Source organism: Nothobranchius furzeri, chromosome 14, assembly GCF_043380555.1.
Source record: "Nothobranchius furzeri strain GRZ-AD chromosome 14, NfurGRZ-RIMD1, whole genome shotgun sequence".
Taxonomy (NCBI): Eukaryota; Metazoa; Chordata; class Actinopteri; order Cyprinodontiformes; family Nothobranchiidae; genus Nothobranchius; species Nothobranchius furzeri.
Window position 1 is genome coordinate 27,324,111 of NC_091754.1, and position 16,924 is coordinate 27,341,034.

The following is a 16,924-nucleotide window of genomic DNA, read 5'->3' on the forward strand; positions in this document are numbered from 1 at the left end:
GGGGGTCCAGAAGCAGACGGTGCAGGCCCAGAAGCAGACGGTTCCGGTTCCGGCCCAGAAGCAGACAATGCGGGCCCAGAAGCAGACGGTACCAGCCCAGAAGCAGATGGGTCTGGTGCAGGTCCAGAAGCAGACGGTGCAGGCCCAGAAGCAGACGGTTCCGGTTCCGGCCCAGAAGCAGACAATGCGGGCCCAGAAGCAGACGGTACCAGCCCAGAGGTCAGCGGTTCGGGGACCGGCGGTCCAGAAGCCAGAGGACCAGAAGCGGATGAAAGTCAACACCGCCTCCATTCCAAGGGTCGACGCCTCCATTCCAAGGGTCGACGCCTCCATTCCAAGGGTCGACGCCTCCATTCCAAGGGTCGACGCCTCCAATCCAAGGGTCGACGCCTCCAATCCAAGGGTCGACGCCTCCAATCCAAGGATCGACGCCTCCAATCCAAGGGTCGACGCCTCCAATCCAAGGGTCGACGCCTCCAATCCAAGGGTCGACGCCTCCAATCCAAGGGTCGACGCCTCCACTCCTGAAGTTGGCTCGTCTGATGACGTCGACGCCTCCACTCCTGAAGTTGGCTCGTCTGATGACGTCGCCGCCTCCACTCCTGAAGTTGGCTCGTCTGATGACGTCGCCGCCTCCACTCCTGAAGTTGGCTCGTCTGATGACGTCGCCGCCTCCACTCCTGAAGTTGGCTCGTCTGATGACGTCGCCGCCTCCACTCCTGAAGTCGGCTCGTCTGATGACGTCGCCGCCTCCACTCCTGAAGTCGGCTCGTCTGATGACGTCGCCGCCTCCACTCCTGAAGTCGGCTCGACTGATGACGTCGCCGCCTCCACTCCTGAAGTCGGCTCGTCTGATGACGTCGCCGCCTCCACTCCTGAAGTCGGCTCGTCTGATGACGTCGCCGCCTCCACTCCTGAAGTCGGCTCGTCCGATGACGTCGCCGCCCCCACTCCTGAAGTCGGCTCGTCCGATGACGTCGCCGCCCCCACTCCTGAAGTCGGCTCGTCCGATGACGTCGCCGCCCCCACTCCTGAAGTCGGCTCGTCCGATGACGTCGCCGCCTCCACTCCTGAAGTCGGCTCGTCCGATGACGTCGCCGCCTCCACTCCTGAAGTCGGCTCGTCCGATGACGTCGCGTCTGGTCTGACGTCTCCTCCGTGTCCGGTTCTGATGGTGACTCTGAAGGTCGCTCCGGTCCAGCCTGCAGGGACTTTGTCGCCGGTCCTGCCTGTGTCCCCGGCCCAGCCTGCAGGGCTCCTCTACCGCAGGCGCCGCCCTCCCAGGGCCCGTCGCCTCCTCTTCTGCCCCAGGCGCAGGCCCCCAAGGGTCCGTCCCCATCTCCTCATCTGCCCCTGGCACAGGCCTCCAAGGGCCTGTCCTCGCCTCCTCATCTGCCCCAGGCGCCGGCCTCCAAGGGACTGTCGCCTCCTCATCTGCCCCAGACGCAGGCCCCCTAGGGTTCGTCCTCGTCTCCTCATCTGCCCCATACGCCGGCCTCCAAGGGCCCGTCGCCTCCTCATCTGCCCCAGGCGCCGGCCTCCAAGGGCCCGTCGCCTCCTCATCTGCAGCAGGCGCCGACCTCCAAGGGCCCGTCGCCTCCTCATCTGCAGCAGGCGCAGGCCTCCTGACTCTGCTGATCCCTGCCGCCTCTCCTGTGGTCCCTCGGTTCCTCTGGGCCCTCCCTCCGGGTCCCCCTCCTCCCGCCCTGCTCCTTGTTCCTGTGGGCGTCTGGGATCCGCCCTTTGAGGGGGGGGTACTGTCACGCCCTGTCCTGTCTACTCTTAGGTTTTGTCTGTTCTCCGTTAATTGCTCCCACCTGCCTCTTGTTTCCCAATCACCATAGCTCCCGCTCCTCTTGTATTTAAACCCCTTCTGTTCTGTGTTCCCTGTCGTGTCATTGTTTCAGTGTTCCAGCGTGTGTTTCCAAAAAATCGATGTTAGAAGTCCTCACCTGCCTGCCTGTTTTCCTCCCCGCGTGTGGATCCTTGCCTCACCTCAACTCACCTCGCCACACGCTCGTGACATCCTGAAGGAGTTCTGCCATGTGGTAAAGTTGCTAATGCTAACGGTTAGCTTCTGCTAGCTTCTGCAAGCCAGCTTTATTTATAAAGCACATTTCATGCACAGAGGCAATTCAATGTGCTTTCCATAAGCAAGATAAAAAAAGAAACAACATTAAAGTTAAAGGGTGAGCAAACACAGTAGAGCATGTGCAGCATAAGAATAGTCATTCAAAGGCTGGTAAAAACGTGAAGGTTTTTATTTCTAATTTAAAGGTTACGAGAGTTGGAGCACATTGGAGGTTATGAAGAAGCTTCCTTCCCCGTTGTGAGTCCAGATGGGTGAGTCCATGAATGTTACGTGACGGTGTGACGTAGATCTGTCAGGTTTTTGAAGTCCTAGAGTTTCACCGTCTATTTTCTGTCAGAAGCTAATGCTAGAGATAGTTGTAGGAGACTATTTTCATGTTCAGCCTGCATGAAAAACTCTAAGTGACATATTGAAATAATCATTAATATTTTTTCCAGTGCACCTTTACAAGGCAAGTTCACTGAAAAATGTTTTTTTACTTGTAATTTTTGAAATATGATCAGTCGCTCTGAGTTTAACATGCAAACTAAATGTGAAAATAGTCTTCTACCCCTCTTTTCTGCATTAGCCTCTGACAGAAATTAGTACCTCCTTTACAGAAGGAGAAAATTATTGCATCAGAAGAAATATTGTACATTTTAGTCAACTAAAAGGAGACTAAAATTAAACTACATTGGATGACTAATTTGCGACTATAATTCAAAATAACTTTTGTCAAAATTTAAATTTCTTTTTAAAATGAGCACTGTTAAACTATGAGAATGTCAAAACATTTCCAAACATTCACAAGCATTGCATCTGACAGAGTGGAGAGACGAGAAAACATCCAGGAATCACCTCTGACCACGGACTTTCTTGTAGCTGGTGAAGATTGACAGGAGACGTGCGCAGATGTGCTGAGTCCACAGAACGTCTTACTGAGTGATGTCATGATGGGGTCATGTGATGACAGCCTGGAGTAGTGGGTCATGACCCCGTGACCTCTTAGCTGAATAAAAAGAGAACATTTTCCAGTGAATTCCTGTGACTTGTAGTGACTGACAGACAAACAGACTCCAGAGTTCTTCCCAGCAACACCAAAGTTCAAGAAAACACATGAATTAACATTTTCAACACTTCATCAAACTCACAAATCCAGCCAAAAGACCCCCGAGCTGAGTCACTTTTGACTTTTTATCTGCTCAGTAATTGCAGTCACGTTGTTTGCAGATAGATGATGCATCGTTATCCTCCCTAGTGCAGCATCACTCTGAAGGTTGGTGGGCTAGTAAACCTTAAACCTCAGGGGAGCGTGGTGCTTGGAAGCAGGCCAGCACTGAGAGAGAGTCGGGCATTTCACCCGTTGCGCCTAGCTGGAAGCACATCCACATACAAAAACAAGTGTTCCAGATTTCTTTCTCAGTATTGTTGGCTGTCACAGTGTTGTGTCCAGGTTAGTGATACTCTGTATACACGAATGTACATTATAAAGCTCACGCATGTGGAAAAAAAAAAAAAAAAATATATATATATATATATATATATATATATATATATATATATATATATATATATATACAACTGTCAGTGCACATATTTTCAGTACATTAGTTTTATTTAATTTAATGAGTAAAAAAACAATGTACTGTAACTTGCATTTCAATTTTCAGGTATTCTGCATGAGAGTCAGACATCTTACTAGGTGAGCTAAAGCGCCAATGACATTCAGTCTATCTGTACCATTTATAAACAACGTCAATCCAAAGAATGGTTCGACAACTGGACCAGTTGTGAACATAATTTGTCATTTAGAGTTTATTTTTTACATTAATGATATGTTTTTTACAGTAATATGATGTCCAAATATTTATTTGAGACTCGCTGGAAGGCATTGAATTCACGGATAAAAAAAGATGTTGGTTCAACTTTCATTTTGGAACAATTTTTCAAGCAAGGGAAGGGAATGATGTGAGCATGCAGGAGGACTGACCCATCATAAACCTTTGTCGGCTGTGCTGAAGAGAAAGGTACAGAACTAACTTATTTAATTAATTAGCTGCGTATTCTCCTGTCCTCTCTCCTCCGGGCCACACACACACACACACACACACTGCAAGTTCGGCCGGCCGACAAGAAAGTGTAGCTGCAGAGACAGAGGCACATTATTTTTGTTAATTTGCTGTGTTCTTCTGTCCTCCGGGCCACACACACACACACACACACACACACACACACACACACACACACACACACACACACACACGGGACTGTCTCAGCTGTTATTTTTGTTAAGGAGTGTGCACGTACAGAGTGCACACCTCATGCACGAGCCTACTTTTGAAGCTGCATCGAGTCTCGACCCCTCTCTCCATAGCAGCTTCAGACCCATCTATAAACTTCCGTTCATCTCCAAGATCTTGGAAAAGGTTGTGGCTAAATAACTCACAGCTGCTCTTGATGAACATAACATCTATGACAGATTCCAGTCAGGTTTTCGTATAGCTCATTCTACTGAAACAGCTCTTCTTAGGGTCTCTAATGACCTTCTGACTCACAGTGATGCAGGGGACTGTTCTGTTCTGGTCCTGCTGGACCTGACTGCAGCCTTTGACACTGTTGACCATCACCTGCTACTGGAGAGGTTGAGAGACTGGGTAGGCCTATCAGGAATCTGCTCTGGAGTGGTTCTCCTCTTATCTCTCTGAGCGCTCCTTTTCTGTGGCCGTCTCCAAGTTTAGGTCCTCCACCACCTCTCTTACCCATGGTGTCCTACAAAGTTCTGTGCTGGGGCCTCTGCTCTTCCTCCTCTATCTGCTTCCTCTTCAGCACATCCTGAGTTCCTTCAAAGGAATCTCCTACCATCTTTATGCAGATGACATCCAACTGTACCTCTGATTTAAGCCCCATGAGATGTCTAAGCTGCAGCTGTTACACACCTGCTTAGACTCTATCAAAACCTGGATGGCTGGGAGCTTTCTACCGCTGAATGAAGAGAAGACTGAGATCTTCATCTGTGCCCCAGACAAGCTGGTTCCCAAAGTCAGAGACTCTCTTGGTCAGCTTGCTTCTCACACCAAACCTTCTGTCAGGAATCTTGGTGTGACCTTTTACTCAGCTCTCACCCTGGATTCTCATGTCAGTTCTCTTGTTCGCTCTTCCTTCTTCCATCTCAGGAACATTGCTAAGCTGAGTCCCATTCTGTCTCGCTCTGAACTTGAGACAGTTATCCACACCTTCATCTCCTCACGCTTAGACTACTGTAACTCTCTTTTCACGTGTCTGAGTAAAACCTCCCTGAACCGTCTACAGGTGGTTCTGAATGCCTGTGCTCGGCTTTTGGCCAAGTCCTCCAAACACACCCACATCACCCCGCTTCTCCTCCAGCTTCATTGGCTGCCAGTCAACTTCAGGGTTCATTTCAAGATCCTGGTTCTGGTCTATAGGGCCTTACATGGGCAAGCACCATCTTACATTGGTGATCTTCTTAGTCCCTACACCCCCAGCAGGTCCCTGAGATCCAGTGATCAAAGCCTACTGGTTGTGCAGCACCAGGCTAAAGACCAAAGGTGACAGATCATTTGCTGCTGTGGCTCCCAGACTCTGGAACTCTCTCCCCCTGAGCCTGAGATCAGTGGACTCAGTGGACTCCTTTAAAAAGCAGCTGAAGACTCACTTGTTCAAGCTGGCTTTTGTATGACCTTCTTCACCACTCTCTCTTTATTCTGCTCTCCCCACCTATTCCACCTTCCTCAGGATCCACTGATTTCCCTCTTTCCTATTCACTTTCTCTCTTTCTTAACATTTTTTAATCACAATTGTCTATTTCTGCTCATTTTAAATATATTTTTAAACATTTTCTAAATGCTTTTTTATATTTTTACAATTTTTGTTTTTGTGAAGCGCCTCGTGATTTTTATCTTAAGAGGTGCTATAGAAATGATATTTTCTTCTTCTTCTTCTGCAGTTACACGTTAGGCTGAGTGGCGATCGCAAGCATAAAAACTTCAAACTTCCTTACAGTCCCTTTAAAAGTCATTTTTTGCAGTGTAGTTCCCGAAACACGAGTCTAGAGCTTTTTTTTCACAGATATTGACTCACCAGACATTAATTTATACTAGATACCCCTGCAAATGTATGGAAAAAAAACAAGCTAATTTTGTCTGATTCTGATGGACAAAATGAGCTATTACTGACTGATAAAGTTACTTATTACCAGCTCTGATCAACTTAGTAGACTTTGTAAGTTGGTTAATTTGTCTAATTAAATCAGTCAACCAACAATATGCTGTTAGTCTCAGTCAGCTCAAAGAAGGCAAGTGACTCAAAGCTACCCAAGAACATAATTTTCACACTTCTGCTTTTAACTGGCTGTCATGAATACAGATTCAATTCAATTCAATTCAATTTTATTTATATAGCATCAAATCACAACAAGAGTCGTCTCAAGGCACTTCACATAGTAAACATTCCAATTCAGGTCAGTTCATTAAGCCAATCAGAAATAATGTTTCCTATGTAAGGAACCCAGCAAATTGCATCAAGTCACTGACTAGTGTCAGTGACTTTACAGCAATCCTCATACTAAGCAAGCATAAAGCGACAGTGGAGAGGAAAACTCCCTTTTAACAGGAAGAAACCTCCAGAGAATCCTGGCTCAGTATAAGCAGCCATCCACCACGACTCACTGGGGATCGAGAAGACAGAGCAGACACACACACACACACACACAGATTCAAATCTGGCTGAGCCTGAACTTTATCAAGTTAGCCAGCGATAGCTGATGATGTTCAATCAAAAATGATAGAGTATTTGGCTGTACCACTATCCTCCTGGGGTCAGTCAACCATAAACTGATTATCTAACAGACTCATCATTTCTTGTGTTCTAATACAGTAGAGCTAATTAGCATATTTCTCACATTTGCAAACAAACCCTTGGGTAGATTAAAACTGTGACTGCCAGAGCTGTGGCACAAAATATGGAACCAACTTGACTTTAGCTATAAAGATCGTAAAAGATAATAGTAGTGATAAATGTACACAGGTGGGTGGGTGTCCTTGGGTGTTTATGGGGGTACAGCGGTAGTAAAGACTACGAAGGACTCGTTGAAATGCTTCAAAACAAAAAACAAATAAAACTTAATTAGCTCTAATCAGTAGATCTGTTGTGTAACTGATTGAGACCCACATGGCTTAATACAGGGCTAGAAAAACTGGATAAACATACACATTTACAGACTAACACAAACACACACAGAAACACACAATACAATCCCCCCTGGCAATCTATGACCCAAATCCTCTATGAACCCTCCCTCTTGGCTCCTCCACTTCACTTTTCTCTCTCCGTCTTTCTGGTGAAGGATGAGGACCTCGTAGATACTTCCTCTTTTTTTTTCCTAAAAAGAAATCTGTTTGAATTTTACATGAAACGAAGCACAAGCACACATATCTCCCAATACATAATTTATGTTTCTGCATGTAGATATGCTTGTCAAGTGGCAACTTAATTTCGACGTGAAAATGAGGTTTGACTTGTGTGTCGGTGGATAGAGAAGTGTGTCGAGATAAGACAGCCACATCCTCCCTCAGGCCCTTAATTGATTTTGTATAAAAATATCTCTTATCTTGATGTGTTTCCTTTAAAGCTCACCTCTGAATCAACATGTCTACAACTGTTTGCTTCCTGTGTGCAAAAGAAACAGGTGTCTGGTAGGGAGAGTAGCTGCTGGGTCCACAGAGGGTTAAATGCTGGCTCTGACCCCCACCGATCACCCTGCTGAGTCTATAATGCCACCCTTAGACAGAGGGCAACAGGAGACACACATGCCTTCGCACTGAGAATATAAACTAGGCAGTGGGTAACTGAGAAAAACGGAGGGATGGGATTTCAAAGAAAGTCTTCTGAGAGTTACCATATGCTCAGTAAGCCCTTTAACGCACGGACTCTTTACCATAATCCTTCACTAGGATGATACACTCTAAATAAAATGAAACTCCCGTCCTTTGGAACATCTTCTGAGATTTAAGTCTTTTCACATTTTAAGCTTTTGAAAGGTAGATGTAACTTTTGCTTTTTTCTCCCACTATACTTGAATTGCTTGATTGCTTGAGTGTGTTCCAGTGCTTTGACTGAGGTACATAAAAGTCAGTGTTTTTCTGTTCAGCTCTTTTGTTCAATCAATTATTGTTTTTCTTTTCTTTTCTTTTTTTTGGCGGACTCAAGCTTGGACATTTCCCTGGATTCCTTTAGCTCCAATTTCCTTATGAAGTGGTCTGTTTTTCAGCCTCTCCATGGGTAGGGCAACAATAGACGTGGGTTTCCTCCAGTTGTTCCCATTCTGCCGAAACGCTGAACTAGAAGAGTCCAGCTTATTGATGCCACTTCAGTAGGATTATTTTGCTCTAAAACAGGGGTCTTAAACTAAATTTGTTCAAGGGCTGGAGTTTTTTCCAGGAAGCACCGTGAGGGACAAATGCCAAATGCTCTTCAAGCATTATCGTAACCTAATTTCTTAATAACTAAGTTGCTTTGATTGTAGTTTTACTTGTGTTTGGAGAACGTAAACAATTGGGACATGAGTTTTGCTTCTAAACTTCAAAATACCTCAATTGTGGGCCGTTAGGGCCCAAAAGGTTAGGGGGCCAGTTGGAAAATTCTGGCAGATCTAGTATCAGCAAATTTGTTATAAAGATTAAAAGATATTACATCTGCCTGCATAAAATTCCCAAATTTAGTTTTTTAATGCAGAATTATTTAATTGTTGCAGGAAAATAAACCGCTAGGATCATTACGGAATAACAAGAATCATAAATTAGCTTGCGTGTCTTGTTGCTGTAAGACAGCCTCAGACCAAAGGGTTGGGAATAATTTAATCCCCACTAATGCATTCTGTAGGCTTATCACATACGACGAAATACTTGCACAACACATGCCATAAGGATGTCAGTGTCCACAGAAACAATAGGCAAAAAAGGTCAGAGTGAATCAACTCAATGACTCAGAAGCAAACAAGGCCAGACCAACAGCAAAGCTCTCGTTAGTTTTCCGCCTATCTGGAAATGACTCCCACATCGTCTACACTGATGCAGTCAGGAGACAAGTGGCAGGAAGATAATGCATTCGCACACACTGTTGTAGTGTTACTAATATCCACTTTGCTCTGGCATTGATGAATGAGATTACTGGGTTATGTGGAGGTGCATTAAGTGTGTGGGAAGAAAGAAAAGGATGCAGAGAATGAACATAGGCAGTAGGGTGATTAACCACAGGCTGTATGAATGGTCCTCTGATGACTGTTTCAAACATGCATTGTTGCTCTGGTCCTTGATGATGTTTGGATGTCTGGAAGTCTAATTGTTCTCTGGTAGATATTCAGACACTCCAGAGGCAGGAGAAATCCTCTATGCACACATAGTTACACCAGGCAGTCTTTGCAGAGATCTCCTTAGACTATTAAGATACTTTGGTGAGCGTGTGTTATTGATCTAAGTTGTTGTTTTGCTTCGTCTGCACCCATCTGAATTAAACCTACCCCCAAAGTTTGGGAAGGGCTGTTAAGTTTCGACTTGGTGGTCCATTCTGGCAAAATAATGCTTGGAGTTTGTTTGATTTTGTGGGATTTTATTAGCCTGGCAAGCCAGACTAAATAAATGTATTATTTAGTCTGGCCACGCTCCATTGATGGCTCTCGGTTGTGGGGCGGGTTCTACCGTTGTCTTTCAAATGATCTCCGCATTCCACTGGACAATGAATGTGACATACTCTTGTTTCACTCTGTTGCATCATCCCACCCACCAGGCATATAGAGTGCCCTGATTGGCCCACAAAGCAGATAAAGCTCTGTGATTTGTTCACTAAGCAGATAGAGCACTATGATTGGCCCACCATTATGGACCAATCACAGCTCTTTATGTGTTTGAAACCCCTCTAGAGAGCTGTGATTGGCTAGCCAGAGTCCTGGTAGGAGCTGCGGAGGTTCCAATGGAGCATGCCTAGACCAAACTTTGCAAAGCAAGAATTTGGTCTAGTTCACTAGGCTAGGATTTTATTCATCCATCCACCTCTTGAGAAATTACCACAAGTTCTCAATACAATTAAAGCTGTTGTAGATTCCTGGATGTGGTGTTTTTTTTTTGTTTGTTTTTTTGTTTTTTCTCTAAGCCACATAGTTCTGACTTTGGCTTCATGGCACAAGGCTTCATCATTTTGGAAAAGTCATTGTGTATTGTTGAACTGGGAGGAGTTCCTCTGGGAGAATGATTAGGTTCCATTCTTTGTTCATGTCTGTGTTCTGAGGCTAAACCGAGAGTGAGCCGACTTCCACACATGGACAGTCACATGATACTTCACTGTTGGAAGGACGCGGGACTAATGGGCGCATCCACCTTTTTCCACCTTTCCTTTTCTGATTGCCTCAAACAGTCGGGAAGAAGGTTCATCAAAGAATTTGTTTTCCCTCAATCCAACCCCTGGGCCTTTAGCAGATTATCCATCTGTCTCTTAAAACAGCATTGTGTAGCTTCCTGACACTAGGGGGCAGTACATACATTTCAAGGTAGGTTTACACCATATCACCGTGACTGTCACTATAGTTTAAAAAGCATTATGGTAATTGTTTTTACCCATGGAGCAGAAAGCATGCGACCTCAGAGTGAGTCCTTCTTCAGTCAATTCCATAGAGAAAATGCAATGCTGTTGCTAGTTTTCTGGCGTTGTTGTTTCCGAATCTGCTCAGGGTCCTGCGCCTGCCGATGACGTCATACTACGGCAAGACCGCTCAGCCAAAATATATTGCATCTCTTTTTCGATTATATACATAGGTTTTTGGAAAGAGTTTAGCAGTTTTGTTAATAAATTTGTGTTTTTTTTACTGCCTAAATGTTTTTGAACATGGTAACTTAAAGCTTCTTTCCAGAGTATTTTTCTTATCCGATGGCACCATCTAGTGGCTGACAAGCATATTACACTCCCTATGTTTTTTTAAGATGGCGTCTTCACTTTTCTGTTTATAAATGTGCTTCTGTAGCCGCCAAACAGAGCTAAATTACGTTGTTTTACAAGTATTATTTTCATGTCCTGTTGTGTTTTCTTATATTTATATTTTTGAGACTTACTTGTCCGTAAATACTTCGTCAGCTCTGCATCAGCCGAGGTATTCCTTAAATTTGAAGCAAGTAAGCGGTAGTCTAACGCTACTGGTTAGTGCTGGTTGGCGCTCAGTTTCCTATTGTACAGAGCTCTACGGGTCAGGGGGCGTACTTAGCAAAAAAAAAAGTACGTATTGCCTACACAGTACATGATAAGATAATTACTTTTATGTTTTCTGACAAATCATACATAATTTCTGAAAGGGGAAACTCCAGAAAGATACTTTAACTTCCATAAGTTGTACATATAGCCAATCATCTAGTGTGACATGATCGGCAGGCGCAGGAGCCCGAGCCAGCCAAAGGGAAACGTAGTGTCCAATATGGCATCAATCAGAGACTTACGCCTGCGCCCCATTTACTTTAGACCCGGTTTTCATGGTTATATGTTACAAAGCCGCCAACATATACAATAATGACTAGACTTCATTTTATTCATTTTCAACAACATTTCAATGGATATTTCCAGAAATTAAAAGTGAAAATACACATTGTTAGTTTAGGTTTTTCTTTGATAAAGGTGGATTCTTAGCCACCCTTTTTGACACCAGGCCAACTCCCAACATGTGGGGCTTCAGATGTGCTCATGCCTGAAGCTGTTTGCAGGTGAAGCTCTGATCCCACAGCTGGATAAACTTTATGAGAAGGTCTTGATTCCTGCTGGACTACAATGCTACGCTGGTGTGTTTTCCACAAAATTTTTGTTAAAAATAAGAGTTAATCTTCATGAAGAGAAACTATTTGTCGAATGTGCTTTTACATATTAAAATAGCACTATTATTATACAATATCACACACATGTCGGTTCTGGTCTATTGCTTGGACTTTCACTCAATCCAGTTGAATATTTACATCAACGCTTGACAAGAAGAACCCCTTAATTGAACATACTGTAGTCTATTTTTTTATTTTAAATCATTCATTACAGAAAAGTTTACTAAATTTGCAAAATAATTAGACTTTATTGTCACACACATCACTTGCATGAGTTTAATTTAATCTAAAGGTGAGATGATGGTTACCATTTAGAGTAAGATACTAAATTAAAGAAACGTGCCAGTCAAGGCACAAAACGTCAGTGCAGTAAAACAAGCAGAGAACGTGCTCCTTCAGCGTTAACCCGGCACACTTCTGTACGTTTAAAATAACGCTCCTCTCGGTTTGACCTCAAGACTATTCTAAGGATCTGAAATCCCCTTCACGGGTATAAAAATAGGAATCTCATAATGAGAGTGATGACACCAAGTTTCATCAGAGTCACAGATTTGTAATTCCTTTGTCGTAGATATACAGAACCTTTCTCAATGAACTCTAAATTTTGTAGTATAAAAATCTAATTATCAAAATAAATGAATCTAGCCAAAGTGGTACTTATATTTAACTGAACTTGACCTCTGACCTTTTACATCAGAGATTAAAAGAAAATACTACAGACATATAAGGTTATACACACGTCATGTGTACGTAGTAATTTTATCTACTATTAACACATTTAATTGCTTTATATAGATTAATTACATCATCATCAGTCCTTTGTTTGTTTGCTTTTTTGTCAAATAATAAACTAAAAGTTTTTTTCAATGTCACAAAACAAGAATCAGCATTCAAAGTGAAAGGAGAAATTCAAGCTCAAACTGTGTTCTCAGTTAAGCAAACAAATTAAAGTTATTGATAGATTCCTCCTTGGCGAATGAGTATCAGAGTGTGTTTTATTTGCATGTGTGCAGAGTGGGTTGTGATGATTAATGTTGCCTCTGCATAAGCCTGAGTGATGGAGGTTTGGAAACAGGAAGACAAGGACAAGGCATGAATGCTCCGCTGCACGTCGCTCCTGGTTAACAGCCTACAGGTTGTGGCACAGAGTAAATATAAATGTGCTAATCGGTCCCTCCTGTGTTTTGTTGCTCAGGCTTCCCCCTTCCTGTGTCAGATACTGCATCTCGCACCGTCATGTGCAACTGGTTTGAATTAATGAAATCCACAAAAGACGGTTCAGTTTCAAGCCATGTTTTTTGCCATGTTAACAACGGAATACGCAAGAAATTGAAAGGTAATGGAACAGTATGAGCATTAATTCTTTGTCACAACGTTGATATCAATATTAATAAAGAAACAACAGATAGGAGACCATGTTATCTCATCTCGAAGTAATGCACCATGATTAAGACTTTCTAGCTTTTTTATTTTTTATTGTATTTGGAGCAAAAATTTATGCATAAGATATTTCCATTGCTTTCTTACTGATCCCAGTTCATGTTGGCCTGCTCCTGGATTGATTCCCATTGGACACCCCTCTACTGTCTCTTTGGGATGCACAGTGAAGCATCTGCATGTGACCAGATATTCCTCTGCTGCAGAAAGGAACACACTGGTACTCCAATAGGAAATGCCACAGCTCTCGCTTATCAATAAGAAACACAGACTATGTTCGGAGGTCAAAAGGAGAGATTCCCATGCTTGGGAATCAAGTGACTTTGCATTCAAGAACTTTGAAAGTAACTTTTTTATCTCTCTTTTAGTTTTTCATTTTGACTTTGCTCCCCTAATGCTTCCCTACATACATTTTTGTGTCTAGTATGCCTTTATCCTTCCATCTTTCATTGAGAAAAACTCCATGAGACGCAAAAATCTTCAAATACGTTACAATCATGTTTTTCTGACAAGGAATTTTTTTTCTGCTTATTTTAGACTTGAATGAAAATCCAGTCATCTTCAAAAAGTTCCAGGCATGAATTCAAATGTAAAAACAGATTTTGTCCACTTTATATGGTTGTCAGGAACATTTAATTAGAAGTGGAAGTTGAAACACTCCTCAACAGTTAGGATTGTGCATCAAGTTGTGCTAACATGTCTTATTATCTCATCCTGCACATGTACCCTTGGCATCATCTGGCTTCTCCAAATCCTTTCCTCTCAAACACTGACTTCTCCTTTCAACATTCCTCCCGATGTGTCTGCCCATCTTTCCGGGCTGTAGTCATTTGCTTCAGGATGTCTTTGGTCATGAGCTCAGGACAGTAATCTAATGGAAACCAAGTGTTTATATCTGGGACAGCTAATCTGCTACTCGGGACCTGTAGAGGGCACTACCTCTAAGTTTGCCCATTGTTTCTCTTTCCTGTTCACCAACAATTACTTGGCAGAATTAAAATTTCCAGAAAAAAGTCAAGGTGATATGGAAAATGCAAGTGACCTTAAAAGGAATACCTTTTCAGTTGAAATCAGGCCAAACTAAGCAAGATTGCAGTAGCATAAAGAAATGGGGAAATTACTGTTATCATGTTTTATTCAATTTAAAATGTCCCTTATGATCGCCGTTTCTATTTTAAAACACATCTAAAACCTGATCATAATGACTGGTTTCTGTTTGAAGTTTTTCACAGATTACATAATGTTCACAATGAAAGACATTTGTCCATCATCATTCACGGCTAAAAAAAATAAACCCAAAAGTTCCTGCGTAGTGTGTCAGAATTTTAGAAGACTTTGCTAAGTCAACCACTGCCTGTTCCAAACATGCAATGTAAAATGTAAACTTCCTCCACCCTTATCTGGGTCTAAACATGTTTGACGGAATTACTTCAGTGTTTCATTCCAGGCTGAATTCAAATTATTCAATGGCTTTAATTAGGCCATATGCAAACAGTGACAAAAGAAAGGGTTACCAATCTCTATCTATGGGTGGTCCTCAAGGGTTGATACTGGGCCCAACTGTTTTCAAAATCTATATTAATAACATTGTTCATGCTCTTGACAGTTCTCATATACATTTATATGCAGATGACACCATTTTATATGCATGCAGTTCTTCCTTGAACACAGCTTTGTCCTCCTTGCATTACAACTTTAATTGTCTTTAACATGCCTACTCCAGCCTTCATCTTCATTTAAGCACAAGTAAAACAAAGTTCATGATCTTCAACCGTAACTTACCACAATCAACTTTCCACACTTGTATTGTTTCCTTGGATGGTACAAAACTACATCTTGTCAGTTCCTATAAGTATTTGGGTATCTGGCTTGACAGCACACTTTCATTTGACACTCACATTACTTTATTACTTTCTAAAGTCAAGTCAAGAATTGGGTTTCTTTACTGCAACAGGTCATCCTTTACTCATTCTGCAAAGCAAACCTTGGTCAAAATGACAATCCTTCCCATGTTAGATTACAGTGACATCATTCATAAGACTTCTTCCAAAAAACTTCTTCATAAACTCGATGTCATGTATCACTCAGCATTTTGTTTCATCACTGGTGCCCCTTTCACTACTCATCATTGTGATCTGTACTCACTCGTTAACTCACCATCACTCCATTGCCGCAGGTTGTTACATTGGTTTCAGTTCATATACAAAACAATCATCGGTAGAACCCCGTCATACCTTCGCTCACTACTCATCTCTTAACAACCAGCACAATTTACGTTCCAGTAACTTCATCTCTATGGCTACTCCCAAAGCTCGCACCTCCTTTGGCCGCTCCTCATTCCAGTTTGCTGCTTCCAACGACAGGAATGAGCTGCAAAATCACTAAAGGTCACTACCTACATTCCATGATCTACCTTCAATACTTTATTGCAATTAATAGTTTCTGCTTAATGTGCCTGCTTCTGATTACTTAGACTGTTTTAAGACTGTTTTGATTGCTTGTACACATTGTAAATGAGAGCAGTCTGTTGTCTTTATGTCTGATTGCTTAATCTTATTTTTGTCTTGTTATTTTTTTTATCTTACCTGTTTTTCTTTGGTGTAAAGCTAACTATGTGTCTGTTGCTGCTGCCTCTTGGCCAGATCGTCATTGTAAATGAGAATGAGTTCTCAATGGACTCATCTGGTTAAATAAAGGTTACATTAAAAATAAATAATTATACATTTCATAATCAGAAAGGGCAGTTTTACTTTGTTTGTTGTCTGTAGAAATATAAACTATAATACTAAAAAATATGTAGTTTCCACATGACAGTCTAAACAACACAGATCTGATTTATTCACATCAGATCCATGTCAATTTTATATGTGGTACTGATTCCGATACATGTGTTGTGTTTTTGAAAGCAACTGCAATCTGAACGGTCATGTTGCATTAAATCCATCCCCTAAGTTATTGAGTCAGCGGAGGTGAGCATCGTGTGTCGACGTTCCTAAGGAGAAGCACTGACAGAAGGATTCAGGAGTCTGTCTGAGCACCCTAAGTTTAGGAATTAAAAATACAGAATTTGAACGGGAGCGGGAGGTGCTGCTGGAGCAAAGCGTCTCACAGGTGGTGTAAAGAGAGGGGAGGGGTTCTCCATGAATGAACTTATCACCGGAACATTTTCGTAAGACATCCTGGGTCTTCCTTTGGGTCTTCTCTCAGTTGGACATGCCCAGAAAACCTCACGAGGGGGATGTCCAGGAAGCCTCCTGACCAGGTGCCCGATCCACGTTAACTGGCTCCTTCTCGATGTGGAGGTGCAGCGAATCTCCTCCAATCCCATCCCGACTGCTTGGGCCCCAAGCCTTCTGGGAAAACAGCTCTATTCTGGGATTGACAAGCTAACTGCCAGTGCAACCATTTGGAGTACCAAAGCAGTATTCACCTTTAACTCAAGTCTCAAGAAAGTAATAAAGTTCCATTTGAACAATATATTGAAACCTCCAGACTGCTGCCAGTGGTTGCACACTTAAAAGCATAAGCAGGTTATTAATGCTCAAGACCTTTC